The sequence below is a fragment of the Carettochelys insculpta genome, chromosome 24, assembly GCF_033958435.1.
Source record: "Carettochelys insculpta isolate YL-2023 chromosome 24, ASM3395843v1, whole genome shotgun sequence".
NCBI lineage: Eukaryota > Metazoa > Chordata > Testudines > Carettochelyidae > Carettochelys > Carettochelys insculpta.
In genome coordinates, this window is record NC_134160.1 from 14812276 (window position 1) to 14833274 (window position 20999).

Below are 20999 nucleotides of genomic sequence, written 5' to 3' on the forward strand. Positions count from 1 at the left end.
AACTAAGATCAGATGGGGGGATGTGGCCCATTGTCAGAGTTTAATGTGGAGTTGTTAACACCCAGGGGAGAGAAGCTGCTTTTGTAAGGGGCCAGCCACTCCCAGTCTCTGCTTAATCCTAGGTTGATGGAGTCAAATTTGCAAATAAATTGCAGCTCAGAGATTTCTCTGTCTGTTCGATTTTTGAAATTTCTTTGTTTGAGGACTGCTACTTTTAAATCTATTACTGAGTGTTCAGGGAGGTTGAAGTGTTCTCCCAAAGGTTTCTGTACATCACCTTTCCTGATGTCTGATTTATGTCCATTTATTCTTTTACATAGAGACTGTCCAGTTTGGCCAATGTAAATTGCAGTGGGGCATTGCTGGCACATGATGGCATATATTATATTAGATGTGCAGGTAAAGGAGCCTCTGATGGTATGGCTGATGTTAGGTCCTGTGATGATATCACTGGTATAGATATTTGCACCCCCTGTGTCCCTGATTATTGTGGGAGAGGGTAGGGGGTGTGAGGGGGTGTGTACATGGGGTGTGTGTGTAAGGGGGGGGAGTGTGAGGAAGGGTGGGAGGGGTTAGTAGTCCCCCTGGGTGAATACCTCCCAGAGCGCCTCACAGATCCAGAGCACATCATGGTCAAGCCACCTGTCAGGCCGCTGGTACCAAGGGGCAGGCTCTGCCAGCCAGTGCTGGGGCAGAGTCCCGTCACGTGCCTCCATGAGGTTGTGGAGTTCACAGCAGGCAGCCATGACCTGCAGGACATTCTCCACCCCCTACATGGAGGCGCGTAAGGAGACACCTCAACTGTGCCTTCAGATGGCCGACAGTGCACTCAACTGGATACCAGGCCTGTGTGAGCCAGGCGTTGAACAGCTCCTGGGAGGGTGTGAGGTGACCTGTTTATGGGCACATCAACCGGGGCTGGAGCGGGTAGGCTGGGTTGCCCATGATGCAGGGGGTCATCTTGACCTCCCGGATGATGTGCTCCCCCGGGGGCATGAATATCCTGGACTCCATCACGAGGAACTGAGAGAAGTTCTGCAGGATCCGCACATCATGTGCCCTGCCCAGCCAGCCGATGTAAATGTCCATGAACCTCCCATGGGCATCCACCACTGCCTGGAGCACAATTGAGTGGAACCCACTGCGGTTGACGTATTGGCCGCCACTGTTGTCCAGGGCCCAGATGGGGATGTGCGTCCCATTGATCACCCTGAAGCACTAGGGGAACCCAAGCACATAGAAGAGTAAGGGGGCAGGGACCCCCCTCATACACCCACAAGTGCGCCCACTACGGTTCCCCTGCAGGTCATGAGGGCCATCAGCCATGTGCTGGTACAGCTGCTGGTACGCATCAGGGACCTGGATGCACTCATCAAGGGCTTCATCGTGTTTGGGTTCCCCCAGTGCTTCGGGAGCCCAATAGAAAGAAAAACAAATACATGGTATAGGATTGGCCATCAAGAAAAACTGACAAAGATCCTATCTTCAGTCCCTGTCGGCATCGGTGAGCATCTCATGACTCTCCACTTGAAGCTTGCCAAAAACCAACAGGCAACTGTCATCAGGGCTTATGCACCAACTCTAGATGCTGATGATGATGTGAAGGAGAAGTTCTACATGCAGTTGGATACAGTCCTGAAAGACATCCCCAAAGAAAACAAGATTATTCTCTTGGTGGAATTCAATGCCAGGGTCAAAAGAGATGCAGACCTCTGGCAGACTATCACTGGGAAAGAAAGAGTTGACAACAGCAACTACAATGGAGTGCTCCTCCTTATGAAATATGTGGAAAACGAACTCATAATCATGAACACCCTCTTCCACCAGAAAAATAAATTCAAGACCTCATGTCAACATCCTTGATCAAAGCACTGGCACCTCATAGGCTATAGCATCGGCCATTCTCGGGATCAGCGTGATGTCCCTATCACATGTGCAATGACTAGTGCTGATGACTGCTGGACCGATCACTGCCTTATTTCATCCACAATGGCAATTAGGATTGTCATCAAACAGAGAAGTTAGAGGAAACTGATGAGATGAAAGATCAACATACAAGGCTTGAAGGACCCCATCAGATGAAGTGACTTCCAGACAGCATTCTAAATGAAGCTGCCAAAAGTACTTTGAAGATGTGGAAGAACACTAGTGTCAGTTGAAAAGTGCCATCATTGGAGCTTGTGGAGAAATCACTGGCTACCAGTCCAGGAAACATCAGGACTGGTTTGATGAGAACGATATGGAAATTGAATGCTTGATTGAGACAAAAAGGAAAGCTTGTAGGGGCTATCAAAGTGACATCAATTGCACAACAAAGATAGAAGTGTGCGTCAAGGACAAGGCAGAAGTCCAATGTAAAACAAGGACCGAAAAACCAGAGGTGGAATGAGAAGGAGCAAGAACTCCAGATCTCCCAGACATCAACGATACATGAGGTTTCTTCAATGCTACCAAAGCTGCTTATGGACTAAGAAACCACAGAATTAATCCCTGAGATCAAAGAATGGTACCCAACTGTTCAAAGACAATGAGGCTATTGCTTCTCAATGGAAGGAGTACCATAATGAGCTCTTGAATTGTCTCTCTATTGTGGTCCTAGAATCCCTTGACCAAATCCCTAAGCAACCACCTAGAGACAATTTTGCAACACGTCTTACCCTGAGTAAAGTACAAGCTGCCATCAAAGTGATGAAGTGCAACAAGGCAACCGGATTAGATGGAATCCCTACTGAAGCCTTCAAGAAGGTAGGCCAGAGCTCCACAAACAACTCCATCTCCTGATTCTCAAGATCTGGGCTAGGGAGCAGATGTTGTGAGATTTCAGAGACACACTAATTGTCAGTCTCTTTAAGAAGGGTGACAAGTCGAACTGTAGAAACTTTCATGTCATCTCCCTCCTAGCAATTGCATGGAAAATCTTAGCTCAGATCCTTGCAAACAAACTCCTGCCACTCTCAGAAGAAATTCACTCAGAATCCCAGTGTGGCTTCTGACCATTCTGAAGAACAGCAGACATGATCTTCACGGCCCAGCAACTGCAAGAAAAATGTCTTGAACAACATCAAGCCTTAAGACAAAGACAGATTGTGAAGAACTTCAAAAGATCTCATCAAACTGAGTGACTGGGCAACAAAATGGCAAATGAAATTTAATGTGGGTAAGTGGAAGGCAATGCACATTGGAAAAAATAACCCCAAATATGCATACAATATGATGGGGTCTAATTTAGCTATAACAAATAAGGAAAGAGATCTTGGAGTTATTGTGGATAGTTCCATGAAAACATCCACTCAGTGTGCAGAGGTGGTCAAAAAGGCAAATAGGATGTCAGGTATCATTAAAAAAGGGATAGAAAATAAGACAAGGAGTATCTTGCTGCCCCTATATAAATCTATGGTACGCCCACATCTTGAATGCTATACTACGCATCTGATGAAGCGGGTCTTTGCCCACGAAAGCTTATGCTCCAAAATATCTGTTAGTCTATAAAGTGCCACAAGACTTCTTGTTGATCTTGGATACTGTGTACAGATGTGGTCTCTTCACCCAAAAAAGATATCCTGGCACTAGAAAAGGTTTAGAAAAGGGCAACTAAAATGATTAGGGGCTTGGAACAGGTCCCCTATGAGGAGAAGCTAAAAAGATTGGGAATTTTCAGTTTAGAAAAGAGGAGACCAAGGGGGAACATGATAGAGGTATATACAATTAGGACAGGTGTGGAGAGGGTGAATAAAGAAAGTTACTTACTTGTGCCCACAATAAAAGAACCAAATTAAATTAATGGGTATCAGGTTTAAAACTAATAAAAGAAGGTTCCTCTTCACTCAATGCACAGTTAACCTGTGAAACTCCTTGCCAAAGGAGACTGTGAAGGCTAGGACCACAACAGAATTTAAGAAAGAGCTAGATAAATTCATGGAGGTTAGGTCCATAAAAGGCTGTTAGCCAAGGGTAGGAATGGTGTCCCTGGCCTCTGATTGTCAGAGGCTGGAGATGGATGGTAGGAGACAAATCCTTGATCATTGTCTTCAAGCCACCCCCTCTAGGGCACCTGGCACTGGCCACTGTTGGCAGACAGGCTACTGGACTGCATGGACCTTTGGTCTGACCCAGTATGGCCATTCTTATGTTCTTATATTAATGTCATTTACCATACCAAAATCTTTGAGTCAGTCAAATGTAGCAACCTGTGAACTGTCGTCTCGAAGATCGGCTGCCCAAAAAAAATTCATTAGCATTTTGAGGCTGCTTCGCAATAACATGACTGTCACAGTATTGAGCAACAATGGATCCCAATGCGACCCCTTTGAAGTCAAAATTGGAGTGATACAAGGCTGCATCATTGCCCCATCACTGTTCTGCATCTTCTTTGCCATGATCTTTCACTTAATTGATGGCAAGCTTCCAGATGGCATGATGATTGCCTGTGGAATGAATGGGAAGCTTTTCAATCTCAGGAGATCAAAGGCTAAAAGCAAGACCTCCACAGCCTTGATCATGGAGCTCCAGTGTGTGGATGACAGCATAGAATCATAGAGATGAACAGGACATCAGGAGGTCATCCAGTCCAGCACCCTGCTTCAAGCAGGATCAACCCCAACTAAGTCATCCCAGTCAGGACCTTGGCAAGCTGGGACTTAAAAACTTCTAGGGATGGAGAATCCACATGGTTGTTGCTGTTTCTCCCACAGCCCTTCAGACCACCTTAAGTGCCTTCACTGATGCATACAAGAATATTGGCCTCACACTGAACATCTAAAAGACCAAGGTGCTCCACCAACCCTCGCTGATGGGACAGTCTCATGTACCTTCTATTAAAGTCAATGGGGAACTGATGGAAAATATGGAGCACTTCCCATACCTTGGAAGTCATCTTTCCACTAAAGTCGACTTTGATGCAGAAATTCAGCATTGTCTGAGCTGTGCAAGCTCTGCTTTTGCCCATCTGAGACAAAGGGTCTTTGAGAACTGGGACATCTATGCCAAGACAAAGCTCCTTGTGTAGCGTGCAGTGGTTGTTCCAAGGCTCCTGTATGCATGTGAAACCTGGACAACACACAAGCATCATTTCATGTCACTTGAACAATATTATCAATGCTGCCTCAGGAGAATCCTAAATATCTCTTGGGAGGATAGGAACATGAATGCTAGCATTCTGGAAGAGTCGAACATGCTCAGCATTGAAGCCATTACCATTCATCAACAGCTTTGTTGGACTGGTCATGTGGTTCAGATGTCTGATCAACGTCTCTCAAACAGATTCTGTTTTCTGAGTTGGAGGAAGGAATGAGGAACATTGGGAGCCAGTGGAAGCAATATAAGGACATGCTGAAGGCCCACATGAAAAAAATGCAGCATTGGTGTCAACTCTTGGGAGAACCTTGCCAACACCATCCTCAGTGGAGAAGGGTAAAACATGAGGGGGTGGCTCAATTTGAGAGGTCCACTGCAATGCAGATGAGGAGAGGTGGAGAAGAAGAGAAGAGCATCAAAAACTGCCCCACAACCCTCCAACAACTAATGACACCTGCCCGTTCTGTGGTAAGATCTGCAGCTCCAGAATCAGGCTGATCAGCCACCAACAGACTCACAAATGGGAGGGTGACATGAAGACGTCATATTCATTAGCGAGTGACTGCCAAGAGAGTCACATTTATATACCAATTAATAAAAGCTTTTACATTCTACCTAATTAGTTTCTTACATGTACCAAAAGTGTTTTTTTATATGAACATAACGGAAATTTCCATCGGTCTGGATGACATTAGACAGGTTTGGGACAGGGCCCTACTAATTGCAGGGACAAAAAGTGGGGCCCAATGTGAAAAGTTTGTGCACCCCTGGCATGAATAACCACTTCTCTTTGATCCTGAAGAACAGTAATGGGGTTTTCTGAGGGTTTTAGTCAGTGGATTTTGGTGTTTCAGGCTGATATCAATGTAACAGTGCAGAGGTGAGGTGCCTGCCCTGCTGTCTTGGTTCTTTCTCCCGGAAGTCAGAGGCTCTCTCTCACTTTCCCTACAGGGGTAATGTGTGAAAATTATTTCCACTGTCCCTTTGGTCCTGAACAAGGGAGCAGAAAATGGTGCCAGTGTCCCCATCTCCTAGTTTTTTTATGAACACATTCATGCATCTCAGGATTTCCACATGGGTGTGCCTTCATTGGTGCTTTGGAACATTGCACACCCAGCCACCTGGGAACTCAGTCCACAGACGACCCACTCCTGAACTCATCACCTGCCCAGCTGAGAACATTGATGGCAGAGACCTCTCTTCTCCTCACTAATCATATAAGACTAGCTCTGTTCTCAAGCTGGAGCATTCCAGGAACTCTCTCTCTACACATCAGCAGAATTCCTGAGGTCCATGCGGCTGGAATGGGGCCCATGCTCTCAGGCAGGAGTATCTAAGGTGATATTTCCAAATTAAGGTCCAGACCTTTAGCTGGTAGAAATCAGCACAGCACCACTGTAGCCCACAGAGGTGTGTCAATTTACATCAGCTGAGGATCTGTTCTTAATGGCTAAACTCTGCTTCTTTTTACCGTCATAAATGCAAGGTAACTCCATTGAACTTACTGGTGTAAACCTAAAACATTTCCACTGAACTCAGTTATGGAAGTCCAAAGTGACTCTTCTAAAGTTGATAGAGTTACTCTGAATTTACACCAGTATAAACTAGTTATAAGTATGATTTAATTAATTATCATTTATATTCCTAAGCAAACTAAAATTGCAAACATCTGTTGAAATTTTGTGTCCATGTTGTTTTATAACTTTGGGAAATAACAGCAAATCTCATTCAAAGCCTGAGAAACGTCTGGATATTGCTTATATTTTAAACTGAAGCAGTTAGGGACTGGCAAACCATTTAGAATAATAGAAAGAAACAGTTTCACCCTTTTGCAAGAACTTGAATTAATCATTTTTAAAAGTTGAAAAAAGTTTGGTTAACTCACATCAGAGTTAAAAAAGAAGAAATGACTTTGTTCATATCTACTCTTCTCATTTTCAAATGAGACTCTAGGGGGATGTCTACACAGGAAAGTTTTTTCAGCATAATGATCAAGATTCCGAAATAACTGTGATCGTCTACACAATGCAACTTTCGAAATTGTGGACAGCTTATTTCAAATTTGGTAAGCCTCATTCTGGCCACATCTACACAACACCATAATTTTGAAGGAGCTTTTTTCAAAGACCAACTTCAAAGTAATGAACTTCAAAAATGTGTATCCACACACACAAAGCGGATTCAATTCATCATCCACTGTTTTGAAATAGTGGCCCAGCACTTTGAAAGGAAGCATCTACACACCCATGGCCACTATTTTGAAATAAAAGGCCAGGAAACACCGTGAACTGACATTGCGCAGCTAACAAGCCCTTCTGGGGCCCACAGCCAGCCACTCCTTTGAAGGGACCTTCCCAACATACACACCCTGCACATGCTCAGGGCTGCCAGGCTGTACACAGCACAGCACACCCTTCACACAGAGCCGAGTGACTGCAGAGACACTCATGGATCCTCAGCAGCTCTCCAAGGGGGATATCCTCCAGGTTGCGGCCAGCCTGCTGGCAGTGGTGCTGGTGGCCATCCTCCAACAGCATAGCCATGCCAGCCTTATAGGATCCCTCCTGCAGGCCCTCTGCCAAGGCCAATGGCTGCACCCCACCCTGATGATTGGGCGACGCTGGGGCTTTTCCCCAGCACTGACTGGTGTGACCGCCTTGTGCTGGGGGACTGGGATGGCAACCAGTGGCTGTGCAACTTCAGGATGACCAGGCAGATCTTTGAGGAGCTCTGCGGCTGGCTTGCCCCAGCCCTCCAGCACTGAAGCACAAAGATGAGGCTCGCACTCCCACTGCGCAAGAGGCTAGCCATTGTCTTCTAGAAGCTTGCCACCCCAGACAGCCACCGCCCCACCAGATATCAGTTTGGGGTGCGCAAGGCCACTTTCGGAGCAGTTATGATTGAGGTAAGCCAGGCTGGGGCCACACACCCACCATCTGTGGGGGCACCCAGCAAGGGGTGGCCCTGCATGGGGATGGGGGGGGACCTGCAGGGGGACGGGTACTGCCCAGCCACACACTTATGGATGCATCTGTCTTTCATCCCATGAGGGGTGTCTGGGCAATTAACACCCTTCTCCTCCACTGGGTGGTCACCATCGGGGACCTGGATGTCACCCTTGCTGACTTTGCAGACCTGGGCTTCCCCAACTGTTTCAGCATGTTAGACAGCTAGTACATTGCCATCTGGGACCCAGAATACAGCAACAGCACCTTTATAAACAGATAGGGGTATCACTCCATGGTCCTCCAGGCCCCTGTTGATGCCTGAGGCCGCTTCATGGATGTGTGTGTGGGGTGTTTGGGCACGTACCATGACACTCAGATGTTTCAGAACTCCTGGCTCAGCAGCAGGATGCAGGAGGGAACCTATGTCCCCATGCAGGAGCTCCTGGTAGGAGACATCACCATGCCCCCCTGCACCCATGGCTTATGAGGCCCTAGGCAGAACACACCAACCCACTCCAGGATATTTTTAACACACGCTTGTACCATGCCAGGAACACAGTTGAGAAGGCATTTGGGCAGCTGAAGGGGCAATTTAGATGCCTTCTCATGAGGCTGGAAATTAGCCTCCCAAATGTGCCTGTACTGGTCACAGCCTGCTGTGCTCTCCACAATATCGTGGAAAGTAAAGGGGAGCCCTTCACCCAGGGCTGGGCCACTGAGCCTATCGCAGCCACCTGCAGCCCCATACCACTAGGTGCATAGAGATGGGGCAAGTGTCGGGGGCCCAGGGTGAGGCCTTTGCCAGCGGGCCCACAGTGACCCTCCCCCAGCCAACTCCCAACCACACACACACTCTGCACCCCCACCTCTCACCACCTCTGAACCACACAATAAGGACATGGGAGTAGGGGTAGAACTGGAACGTTAACTTTACTGTTGTAAATAAAAGTTGCATGTTTATAAACCTCTAAACAAAATGAGTGCCTACAACTGTGTACAAGAAGGGAACTAAATACAAGAGGGATTGGATTGCGCCATTGGGGGAGGGAACCAACTTGGAGGAGGGCAGCAGGGTGGGTGAGGACTCATTTGTCCACCAGGCTGGAGGGCCAGGAACTGCAGTGGCCACAGAAGTCCCTATCATCTCGGGTCCAGGGAGCCCATCCAGTTGGGTTGGGGCCAGAACAATGGGGAGGTAGGGGCGTTGAGGTGATATGATGGCCTCAGGATCAGTGGGAGGCATGGAGGGATCGGGGAGCTGGTGGGGAGTGAGGGGCCTGTTGCCCCAGGTGGCACTGGCCACCAGCCACTGCCCAAGTGCCAGGCAGGTGACAGGTGGGAGGGCAGGCAGGAGTAGGGCCACAAGGTCAGCAGCCATACCAGGACAGGCAGGGGAGGTCGTGGCGTGAGCTGGTGAGGAAGCTGGCGGTTGAGCAAGGTAGGAGGCCACAGCCTGGGTCAAAGTTTCCAGGCTGTCCGCCACCCGCACTCACACCTCCTGCTCCATCACCTGCCAGTCCTGGAGCGCAGAGATCATTTCGTGCCTGACAGCCCTGCTGGCAGCCACCTCCTCATCCTTCCATCGGCAGCACTACCCAGCCCATTGGTGACCCCATGGGGATGTGGGCTCAGGTGTGGTTGCAGACTCCCAGACGTCTGTGGCTGCAGGCCAGTCCTGGACAGGGCTGGGGCAGCTCCTGTATAGAGAACCCGTGGAGACAGAAGGGAACAGAGGAACAGCCCGTGAGTCCTATGTCCTGACCTTGAGGACTGGGACCCCGACTCTGCTGGCTCTCACCCCACCCCTCCCCTGTTGGACGTCCTGGGGGATTCCTGGGATCCTGGTTGAAGAAGGGTTTCTGCATGGTGAGGGCAGGCTGCATTCAGTGGTACCCCCTTTCCCTATGTGTGTGGATTGTGGGACTATGAAGGGGTGGGCGCTGAGTGTCATGTGGCCCCCTGCCGCTCCTGCCACCCGTGGCAGGAGGTGGAGTCCCCCTACCCAGCCCCCAAGGCATCTTGAATGCCCTGCATCTACCAGCTAGTGCCTCCATGAACTCGGGTGACGCCAGGCTGGAGGTGTCCTAACTCAATGTTCCAGAGGAGATGGTGATGATGAGGGTCCCATTGCTGGAACCATCTTATTCACTCCTCGCCTCGGTCCCCTGGTCCCCAGGGCAGATGATGCTGGAGCATGCAGGTGCTGGCTCCTTGTCCGTAGCCACCTCCAGCTCCTCCTTGGTCTCCATGGGGGCAAGAGGCAGTGGTGTCCTGGCAGTGCTCTGAGGGTTGCACCTCCTTTGGCCCCAGGAGGCAGTAGAGTTCCTCATAATGAGTGAACCAAGCCCCCAAAGGCTGGCAGCATCCCAGTCTCATCAGTTGGCCTGCCAGAGCTCCTTGATTTTTGTTTGCAAATGTGCTCACAATTCTTACTGGGATGCCCCCAGCTGGTGAGGCCCCTGGCCAACTGTTCGAATGCATCTGCATTGCGATAATGCATGTCAGTCTGCAGAAGGACCTCCTCCTCCCCCCCACAGCATGAGGAAGCCCTTGACTTCCTCCTCCATTCAGGAGGGGCCCCTTTTCTGCCAGTGCTGACTGGACTGCTGGGACCGCTGGCTGGGCTCACCAGCGGGCTCCAGGGGGGCATGGGACTTCTAGCTGGCCAACATGGCTGGCTGGGGGTGGCTGTCACCACAGTGTCATTGTGGAGCAGAAGTGCTGCAGGGAGCTCATGCTCCCCTTGCTTGTAGCATGTTCTCAGCTTCCTGCTTGGGGTTGCTGGGTAGCTACATCTTTACACACGGCTGGCAGTGACCATAGAGCCCCATCTGGGCTGACCAGTGTCTCTGGGCTCTTGTGGGCCACCACCATGGCAGACCCAGTACTTTGAAATAACAGATGTGGAGCATCTACACGTCCTATAGGGTGCTATTCCAGCCCCAGCCCCCTTGCTTCAACCACTATTTCAAAGTAATGTATAACACGTGTATATGCTCCACGTTTAATTTTGAAGTGAGCCCTAACTTTGAAATTAATAACAGAGAGAAAACCATGCTAGTCTACACACTATCAAAACAAGAAAGCAGTCCAGTAGCACTTTAAAGACTAACAAAATAATTTATTAGGTGATGAGCTTTTGTGGGACAGACCCACTTCTTCAGATCACAGAGGCTGCTGAACTCTCCTTTATATTCAAATTTGACACATTAACACGTGGTTTGAACCGGGATGGGAATTTTTAGGTCATTATAGGGGCTCTTTTGCATACTTGGCTTAATCTAATTCTCGACTCACCCCCCCACCACCTTCTGCCCTTTTACTGTCTGATTTGCTCACCTTGATCATATTTTTCTGATTTGTCAACCTTGATGTTTGGTTCTCTGGCTACGTCTACACTAGCCAAAAACTTCGAAATGGCCATTTACCTGCAGATAAGCATGATAAGCAGATAGGATTTGCATAGCCATTTTGAAGTTTTTGGCTAGCATAGACACGGCCTCTGTGCCTTAAATATTGAGTCTGTTCTGGTATGGCTATGGTCTGAAGACGTGAGTCTGTCCCATGAAAGCTCATCACCTAATAAATTATTTTGTTAGTCTTTAAAGGGCTTCTGGACTGTTTTTTTTGTTTTTAAATTAACGTCAAAGTTCATTGCTAGTATAGATGAGGAATAGCAGCTATTCCAAGGCAGGTATTTCAGAGCCATGTCTACACGTGCACGCTACTTCGAAGTAGCAGCACTAACTTCGAAATAGCGCCCGTCATGGCTACACGTGTTGGGCGCTATTTCGATGTTAACATTGACGTTAGGCGGCGAGACGTCGAAGCCGCTAACCCCATGAGGGGATAGGAATAGCGCCCTACTTCGACGTTCAACGTCGAAGTAGGGACCGTGTAGTCGTTGCGCATCCTGCAACATCGAAATTGCGGGGTCCTCCATGGCGGCCATCAGCTGAGGGGTTGAGAGACGCTCTCTCCAGCCCCTCAGCTCAATGGTGGCCGCATGGAGCGGCCCCTTAAAGGTCCCCTCCCCCTCCCTTTCCTGTGCAGGAAGCTGAGAAAACGTGAAGGCGGCAGCCCAGACACGCAGCCAGCCTGCACGTCCCTCAGCCAGCACAGACAGCCGCCCCAGCTGTGATGGCCGCCCGGCAGCCCCCCCAGCGCCCCCAGGGCTGCCCCACAAGGGGAGCCAGGGCAGCCAGGGCTCCCAGGCTGGCAGCCAGGCCGGGAAGCGGCAGCGGGGCCCCTCCTGGACGGAGGCCGAGCTTCGGGACCTGCTGGGGCTCTGGAGCGAGGAGGAGGTACTCCAGGTAATGGGGAGCAAGAGGCGGAATGCGGATGCGTTCGCTCGGCTGGCCGAGGGCCTGGTCGCCCGGGGTCACCCTGCCCGCACTCCGGACCATGTCCAGAGTAAAGTCAAAGAGCTGCGGCAGGGTTACGCCCGGGCCCAGGATGCGGCCGGCTGATCTGGGGCTGCCCCCGTCACTTGCCCCTTTTACAGGGAGCTCAGGGACATCCTGGGCCCCCGGCACACCTCCTCCCCTCCGGCCACTCTTGAAACCACAGCTGAGGAGCCCCAGCAGGCCCTGGAGCCGGAGTCCGCCCCAGAGGTAAGCCCCGCACCCCGGGGGCCCCCCCTGGAGCCCACTCCCAGGGCACCAGAGCAGGAGGAGGAGGAGGAGGAGAAGGGGGACTCCTCCTCCACTGAGACGGGGCTGCAAATCCTCCTCACATCCCGGAGCAGCAGCCGGGCATCCGCCCCCCAGGTGTCCCCCGACCGTGGGAGTGGACCTACAGTTATGTACCCCCCCTGGTGTACACCCCTGGGGTTGAGGGGCGGGGGTAATAGATATGTGGCCAGAGCCCTCCACATGCCCAGATGGCCATGGCCCCAAGGACAGCAGGGCCATGTCCCTCACAGGAGTGCATCAGCCCCTGCCTCCCCCAGGACAACAGTGCCATGCCCCATCCCCGGGGCAGGGGGAGCGGAACCTCTAGGGTCCCCCGGGAGGAGGGGGTGGGACACCCCGCAGCAGCAGCAGCAGCAGCAGCAGCAGCAGCAGCCGCAGCAGCATGTGATGGAGTCGGGGGAGTGCAACTGCGAGACTCAGGCTAGATATGAGCAACAAGCTGAATAGCTCCCAGGGGCAAAGGATGATCCTGGGGCTACAACTGGCAGGTTACACCTCTGCCCTGAACAAAGAGGAGGGAGGAGCCGAGCTGGCTTTGAATCGGGGGGAGGAGGCCACAGGTAGAGGCTAGGGGAAGGGAGAGCTGGAAGGCAGGCAGCCTGAGGAGGGGGAAAGCTACACCCCAGAGGGGCACCCCTCGAGGTCTTCTCCCCAGGACGGGTTGGAAGGACCATCTCTGACTGCTGTACTGTCACTTCTGGGAGAAACTGGGCATCTGTGGCCTAAGAAACCTCTCCTGTCAGACCCTGCGGAGTGAAGTGAGAGTCACTCCCGCCGGGGGACGGGGTGAAGTGCAGGAGGACCTGTGAACCCCATCACAGCAGCATCTCCCGGGGACGGGGATGGGGAACCTGCAGCACAGGGGTGGGGGGACAAGGGTCAAGGCTCGGGGCCCACAATAACACCTGTCTCCACTCTTTTTCCCCCCTCCTGTGTTCCACAGCTGCACCATCGGAAGGACCGGAGAGCACCGGCGAGGCTTCAGTGGTCCCGGAATCCCCTCCGGGGCCATCGCTCCAGGCCAGCCCCTCGGCGGAGGACCGACCGGCCCCACAGCAGGCAAGACGGCGGACCCAGCACCACCATCCGACGGCGACGGACCCCCAGCTGCTGGCCATCCATCGTCGGCAGCTGTAGGTCATGGAGCAGTGCCTGCGGGTGGAGCAACGCCGCCTCCACCTCCAGGAGCGGGCGCTGGCCTGGCGCCAAGAGGCATGGGGGACCTACATGGACACATTCAACCGCCTAGTGGACTACCTGGCCCCCCATGCCACACCGGCCGCCTCTGCACCCTCCCTGAGTGCTCCACCCGCCGTGCCACCCGCTGCTCCGCTCGTCGCCACGCCGTCCGCCGTCGCCCGGCCACACGCCACCGAGGGCTGGACCACTGAAGGAGACCTGGGGTCAGCTGAGACTCGCCGGATGTATCTTCCAGTCCGCCCAGCCCCCAGCCAGCCCCAGAGAGGGCTGCGGCCGAGGCGGGGCTCCCGGCCGCCCACCCCCAGTGCCAGACTATAGGGGCGTGGGGCCCAGGACGTGCCCCCCCCCACCCTTGTATATAATTTGGACTTATTTATTTGTGCCTCCCGTTTGCCCCGTCCCCCCCCCCGCATGTAAATAGTTCTCCCCTTCCTTCCAATCTCTGGGTTTTTTTTGTAAATATATGCATACTTTTTTATTTTTCACTTATAATAGTTAGAAGTTCTTGGATATAGTTTGGTATTAGTTAAAACAACAGTTCAAAGAAAACCAGTTTGATTTTACAAACAAGTGCGTGCTTTTATTTGTCCAGGAAAAGTGGGTGGGGGGTGTGCTGTTGGGTGCTCTGTGGTGTGGGAGTAGGGGCAGGGAGTGTTGTGGAGGAAGGGGGGGGGCGCAGTGGGGGGCCTGGCAGAGTTCACCCCACGGCTTCATCGAAGTGGGCCCGCAGGGCCTCCAGGAGCCGGGTCCGTTCGGGGTCCACCTGGCAACTGGGGGCAGCGGGTGGCTGCACGTCGGCCCTGCCGGCCTCCACAGCCCAGCCCTGAAAAAAGGCCTCCCCCTTGCTCTCCACCAGATTGTGTAGGGCGCTGCACGCACCCACAATCTGGGGGATGTTGGTGGGGCCCGCATCCAGGCAGGTGAGGAGACATCTCCAGCGCCCTTTGAGGCGGCCAAATGAGCGCTCCACCACCTGGCGCGCGTGGTTCAGGCGCTGGTTGAAGCGCTCCTGGCTGGCAGAGAGAGATGGCCTGATCCCACGGATCGGTAGCTGTCTGGAGTGGCCAGCTTCCAGACAACGATGCCGACCCGTTTCTCCACTGGGAGGGCATGCTGCATGAAGGTGTCCTGGTGCCTCAGTGCGGGGGTGAGCCACTGGCACAGCTCCATAAATGTCTGCCGGCTCATCCTGAAGTTCCTGAGCCAGCGGTCGTCGTCCCACTCCTCAAGCACCAGCCGCTCCCACCAGTCGGTGCTGGTGTGGTAGCTGCACAGGCGGCGGCGTGTGAGGTGGGGGGGGGTCGGGGTGCTGCAGGGTTGGGGGTTGAGTCCTGCTCCCCTGCAGGCAGCTCCTCCTCCAGTGTGGCAAGGAGGTGCTCCGCTGCCTCCCGCATGGCATGGAGCAGGGCGAGCCCTGCTCTTGCAGGGGCGGCTGGGTGGACCTCTGGCTGCTGCTGCTGCAGCTGCTGCTGCTGCTGCTGCTGGGGGTCCATGACTGCGTCGCCCGAGGTCTGCGTGCCTGTGGCTCTTCAGACCGTGTGCTGTTCAGGCTGAGTGTGTCTGGGAGGGGCCCTTTAAGGGAGCGGCTAGCTGTTGCCCCGGAAGCGCTAGTCCGCCCTGTGACCCTGTCTGCAGCTGTGCCTGGCACCCCTATTTCGATGTGTGCTACTTTGGCGTGTAGACGTTCCCTCGCAGCACCTATTTTGATGTGGTGCTGCGCAACGTAGATGTTGAACATCGACGTTGCCAGCCCTGGAGGACGTGTAGACGTTATTCATCGAAATAGCCTATTTCGATGTCACCACATCGAAATAGGCTACTTCAATGTAGGGTTCACGTGTAGACGTAGCTCAGAAGAGTTTCTGTATAGACATGGAAGAAGGGCTATTGCAAAATAAACTGCACTGCATCCAAGGGCTCTAATCCAAAATAGGCTCTATTGCGTCAGGACACTCTATTTGAAGTAGCTGAGTGCAATTTCCATACATATTTGTGTGCCTGTAGCCAACCAGGCTCAGGTTCCCCAGAAATGAGGCTGCACCCAGAAGGAGAGTGCTATATTTGGTTTAATGAAAGCGCGTGACACCCGCAACGGGAGCCCCGGAGATGCCACAGTCACCAATGGGGGAAAACCCGACACGTCAGAGCTTCGCTCAAGGAGAGGCTCTGTAACAGGCCTCCTAACACTAGCTGATACAGCTGAACTCATTAACATAAGATTGCCCAAAATTTCCTATGCATTCCTTATCACTACCTCCTGTGGCCTACTGCCAGTGTAGCCTTGAAGTCTTGGCAAGCAAGCCTTGAATGCACTAGTTCCCATGGCAGTTATTTTGCAGCTTTTCACCTTGCACAGACTGATCTGTTTAGATTCTCCTGATGATTCACAGAGGGGTCGGACTGCACTCTCGACCGTTACAATGTCTTCTCGCACCCTACAGTGTCAATGCACTATTTCAAAATAAGATATTCCAGAAAATTTCTTCTGGCTTTACAGATGCCTAACTTGTTTGCACACAGATGAGCTTCCCATAGCTAGAGCTTTCCTCTAACCCTTAATTCTCCTGGCCTTTAATAATGTAACCCTTCTGTTCATGCCAGGTGTGTGCCAGAAGGGCTGGGTTCATCTCCTAGGGGTTTGCTGTCAAGGATACAACCAACTGGCTTGAGCCCCCACCCAGTGGCCTGGGACAATCTCGCCCCACTTGCTGGGTGCCAGTAAGGCAGTTGTCTCCCCCCCACCCCTGCAAGCACAGAATCTAAGATAGAAACATATTATTTAATGACGATAACCTACCCCAAGTTTACAGTGACAGATGCAGTATATCTAAGCAAAGAAGAGACAAACCCCTTTAACAAGATACCTCCCCATACGCTATAGAACCAAGTCTCTTGCTGGGGCTCTTGGCCTTTACCCCACACACAGTCACAGGGTGTACCTCTCACTGTGCAGTCCTGGACCCAGAGCCCACAGATACATCACCAGGGCAGTGCTAGCTGTCCACTTGCCTGCAGCATCCCACTGACTGCTACCTGCTGGCCACTGGCTACTTCTCCTACCAGCCACCTACCAGTCACACAGTCCATCCATCACGCCCTTACCAGCTGCCCCACAGTTGCTTTCAGCCACCACGCTACCTACTGACTGCCCATCAGCATCCACTGGAGGATCACCCTGGCTGCGTCTACACGTGCACGCTACTTCGAAGTAGCGGCATCAACTTCGAAATCGTGCCCGTCACGGCTACACGTGTTGGGTGCTATTTCGAAGTTGAAATCGACGTTAGGCAGCGAGACGTCGAAGTCGCTAACCCCATGAGGAGATGGGAATAGCGCCCTACTTCGAAGTTGAACGTCGAAGTAGGGCACGTGTAGACGATCCGCGTCCCACAACATCGAAATAGCGGGGTCCGCCATGGTGACCATCAGCTGAGGGGTTGAGAGACGCTCTCTCTCCAGCCCCTGCAAGGCTCTATGGTCACCGTGTGCAGCAGCCCTTAGCCCAGGGCTTCTGGCTGCTGCTGCGGCAACTGGGGATCCATGCTGCATGCACAGGGTCTGCAACCAGTTGTCGGCTCTGTGGATCTTGTGTTGTTTAGCGCAAGTGTGTCTGGGAGGGGCCCTTTAAGGGAGCGGCTTGCTGTTGAGTCTGCCCTGTGACCCTGTCTGCAGCTGTTCCTGACACCCTTATTTCGATGTGTGCTACTTTGGCATGTAGACGTTCCCTCGCAGTGCCTATTTTGATGTGGTGCTGTCCAACGTCGAAGTTGAACGTCGACATTGCCAGCCCTGGAGGACATGTAGACGTTATTCATCGAAATAGACTATTTCAATGTCACTACATCAAAATAAGCTATTTTGCATGCACATGTAGATGTAGCCCCTGAGGAAGAACCCTGTAATTTCAGCACTGCATGTTCTCAGCAGCCACTCTGTGACCGCAGTTCCTAATATTTCCTGTGGGGAGTTTCATGAAAACTCTAGTAAGCAGCTCTACCTTTCAACAAGTAGGAAGAACTAGTCAAACCAGACTGATAACTATATAGCCAACACATAGGCAGGCCCAAAGTACTCAGCAGTCTGACCTAAACAACACCCTTCTCCTTCTATCTTACAATGCTTTAAACCAGGGAGCCCTGTGTAATCAATGTTTTATGCAGCTATGGCAACTGCCCTGTCCCCCACAACAACCCAGAGCATTGCTGAGATCCCACAACTCCCACACTGACTGTCAGCATAAATTGTGATTTTACAACAATGTGTTTACAATAGACAAAATCTCATGGCTTACTTGCTACCCATTAGGCTTTGCCTGAAAGGTATCACACATGCACACCTTTGCATTCTCATGCAAATGATCTATGATAAATGACCCATCTGGTCTCTATTAACCCTTGGTGTGATTGTGGAGTGAACAGACAGTCACATGTTCCTTTTACAGTTTTCAACATGCAAACAGCAGGAATCTGTGTCATCTCTGTATGCAGCCTTGCTAGGCCAATTCTGAACTCAGAACTTGGAACAGCAGTTAATTTTGGCACCACCCATAACCTGACATGCAGAACATGCTGAACCTGAAAGTGTTGGCCAAAATAAACACTTCATCTAAAATTTACAGGTGAGATAATGTTCTGGGACATCTAACAGGACAGAAAATACACAAACATCCAATGAGTTTTTTTTAGGGGCTAGCAATTAGCATTCTTGTAAATCTGTAACATTTGTGTGTGGTTTCAAGTTATACATTAGGTAAAAGAGAGCGCCAGGGTGCCCCATCTCCAGGTTGGCTTTTACGCCACATTAGAGTGTTGCCTTTCAAGCAAGTACCTCACCCTTTGAAGGATTTCTTTCAACAAATATTTCTAAGCTTACTGCAGCAGATTGAAGCTTTAAGTGGAATTAATTAATACTACTATTTTCACTACTTCTAGCAAATGTTTATTAAAGCACCCTGAAGAGCAAGGTGCACAGTCAAGTTATTTTGAGATAACAGCTATTATTTCAAAATAATGTTGCTGTTGTCTACACTATGCACATGCTATTTTGAAATAAATTCAAAATAATGGGGTATTATTTTAAAATCAGTAAACCTCATTGCAGTAGGAATAACACCTATTAGCTGTGTCTACACGTGCCCCAAACTTCGAAATGGCCACGCAAATGGCCATTTCGAAGTTTACTAATGAAGCGCTAAAATGCATATTCAGCGCTTCATTAGCATGCGGGCAGCCATGGCACTTCGAAATTGACGCGCCTCGCCGCCGCGCGGCTCATCCCGACGGGGCTCCTTTTCGAAAGGACCCCGCCTACTTTGAAGTCCCCTTATTCCTATGAGCAGATGGGAACAACGGGACTTCGAAGTAGGTGGGGTCCTTTCAAAAAGGAGCCCCGTCGGGACGAGCCACGCGGTGGCGATCCGCGTCAATTTCGAAGTGCCGCGGCAGCCCGCATGCTAATGAAGCGCTGAAAATGTATTTCAGCGCTTCATTAGTAAACTTCGAAATGGCCATTTGCATGGCCATTTCGAAGTTTTTGGCTAGTGTAGACATAGCCTTTGTGTGTAGACGTTCCGCTGAACATTTCAAAAGAGTTTCAAAAAATGTTTTGAAAATTTGCCAGTGTAGATGTGTCCAATGTCTTAACAACACCTATTTAGAAAGTTATTTTGAAATAGGCACTATTGCAAATAACTGCTATGTGTTTCAAAATAGTGAAGTGTTATTTCAAATGGGTAGCAGCCCTGTTTCAAAACAGCTATATTGGAATAGCTTTTCTGGAATAGCTTATTTTGAAATAGGCTCTTCCACAGCCAGCTCCCAGCCATGGCCGTGGGGTTGGGAGTCCTCCGCCGGCCCCGGCTGGGGTTCCCGTGACTAGCTCTGCCAACCAGGGATCTGCCCCAGCCAGCTTCCAGCTGTGGGGGGTCAGGGTTCCCCCATACCAGTCAGAGGTCCCGTGGCTGGTGCTGCTGCCTGGAACTCCACACCCAAGCCGGCTTCCAGCCAGGGGAGTACCTGTGCTTACCCCAGCTGGCTTCTAGCCCCTGAGTGAGTCCTAGCCCCTGAGTGTGACTCCTCTAGCCTCCTCCAACCCTGGGTGTGACTCCCTTAAACCTCTTCTAGCCCCCTCCAACCAATGAGTGTTATTTTCCTAGTCCCTGAGTGTGACTCCTCTAGCCCCTTCCAGCCCATGAGTGACTCCACCCGCTCAGTGTGATGCCCCTAGTCCCCTCTAGCCCTTCGGTGTGACTTCCCTAGCCTCTGGTTGTGGGGTTTAAGATGGGGGGAGTGGTTTGGGGATGAGTGCCTTTCCACCACCACAGCTCTGATTAACTATAGTAAATGTAGTGTTATAATTGGATTAATATATTTCCCCTTTTCTATGAAATAACTATGGTGAATATATAAAGATGAGGGGGCACGATTTTATATTCTTGCCTCAGGCGCAAATTAGCTAGTTATGGCTCTGCCCACCCTCATTCCCCCTCCCCCATTTTTCAATTGCCTGAGGACACCAAGTCTTCCTGAATTGTCAAAATGGATGCTTGACTGGGAAGTTTTGGGAACTGCTGTCCATATGCAAGGTGAGGGCTTTAATTTCTCTGCAGCCACAATTTAGGCAAGATTTTCAAAATGCTCAGCACCCACTTTTGCTGGGTTTTGCAGTGCTCTTTGAAAATCCTGCACAAAGTGTAGCTGCCAAGCAGAATTGACCAACAATTATTTTACCCCGTCCAAAAAAAAAAAAGAGAGAAAAATGGACATTTTTCATTTTTGTGCAAATTTCTCAGGGTTTCATAAAACAATAAAACATTGAAAGTTTTCTACCGAAATGGACATTATGGTTAAAAGTCAGAGTTATGACTAGCAGCATTACAAACTAACAACTCAACCACACACCTCATTTGTAACCAGAAATATGCAATTAGGCAATTGAGACAAAAAATCTACTGTACAGTATAGTACCGTGTTAAATATAAGCTATTACAAAAATAAAGGGGGAGTTTAAGATGGTTAACAGCAACACTTTTCTTTTGCATAGAAAAATTTCAAAACATTATTAAGTCAACGTTCACCTCTAAACT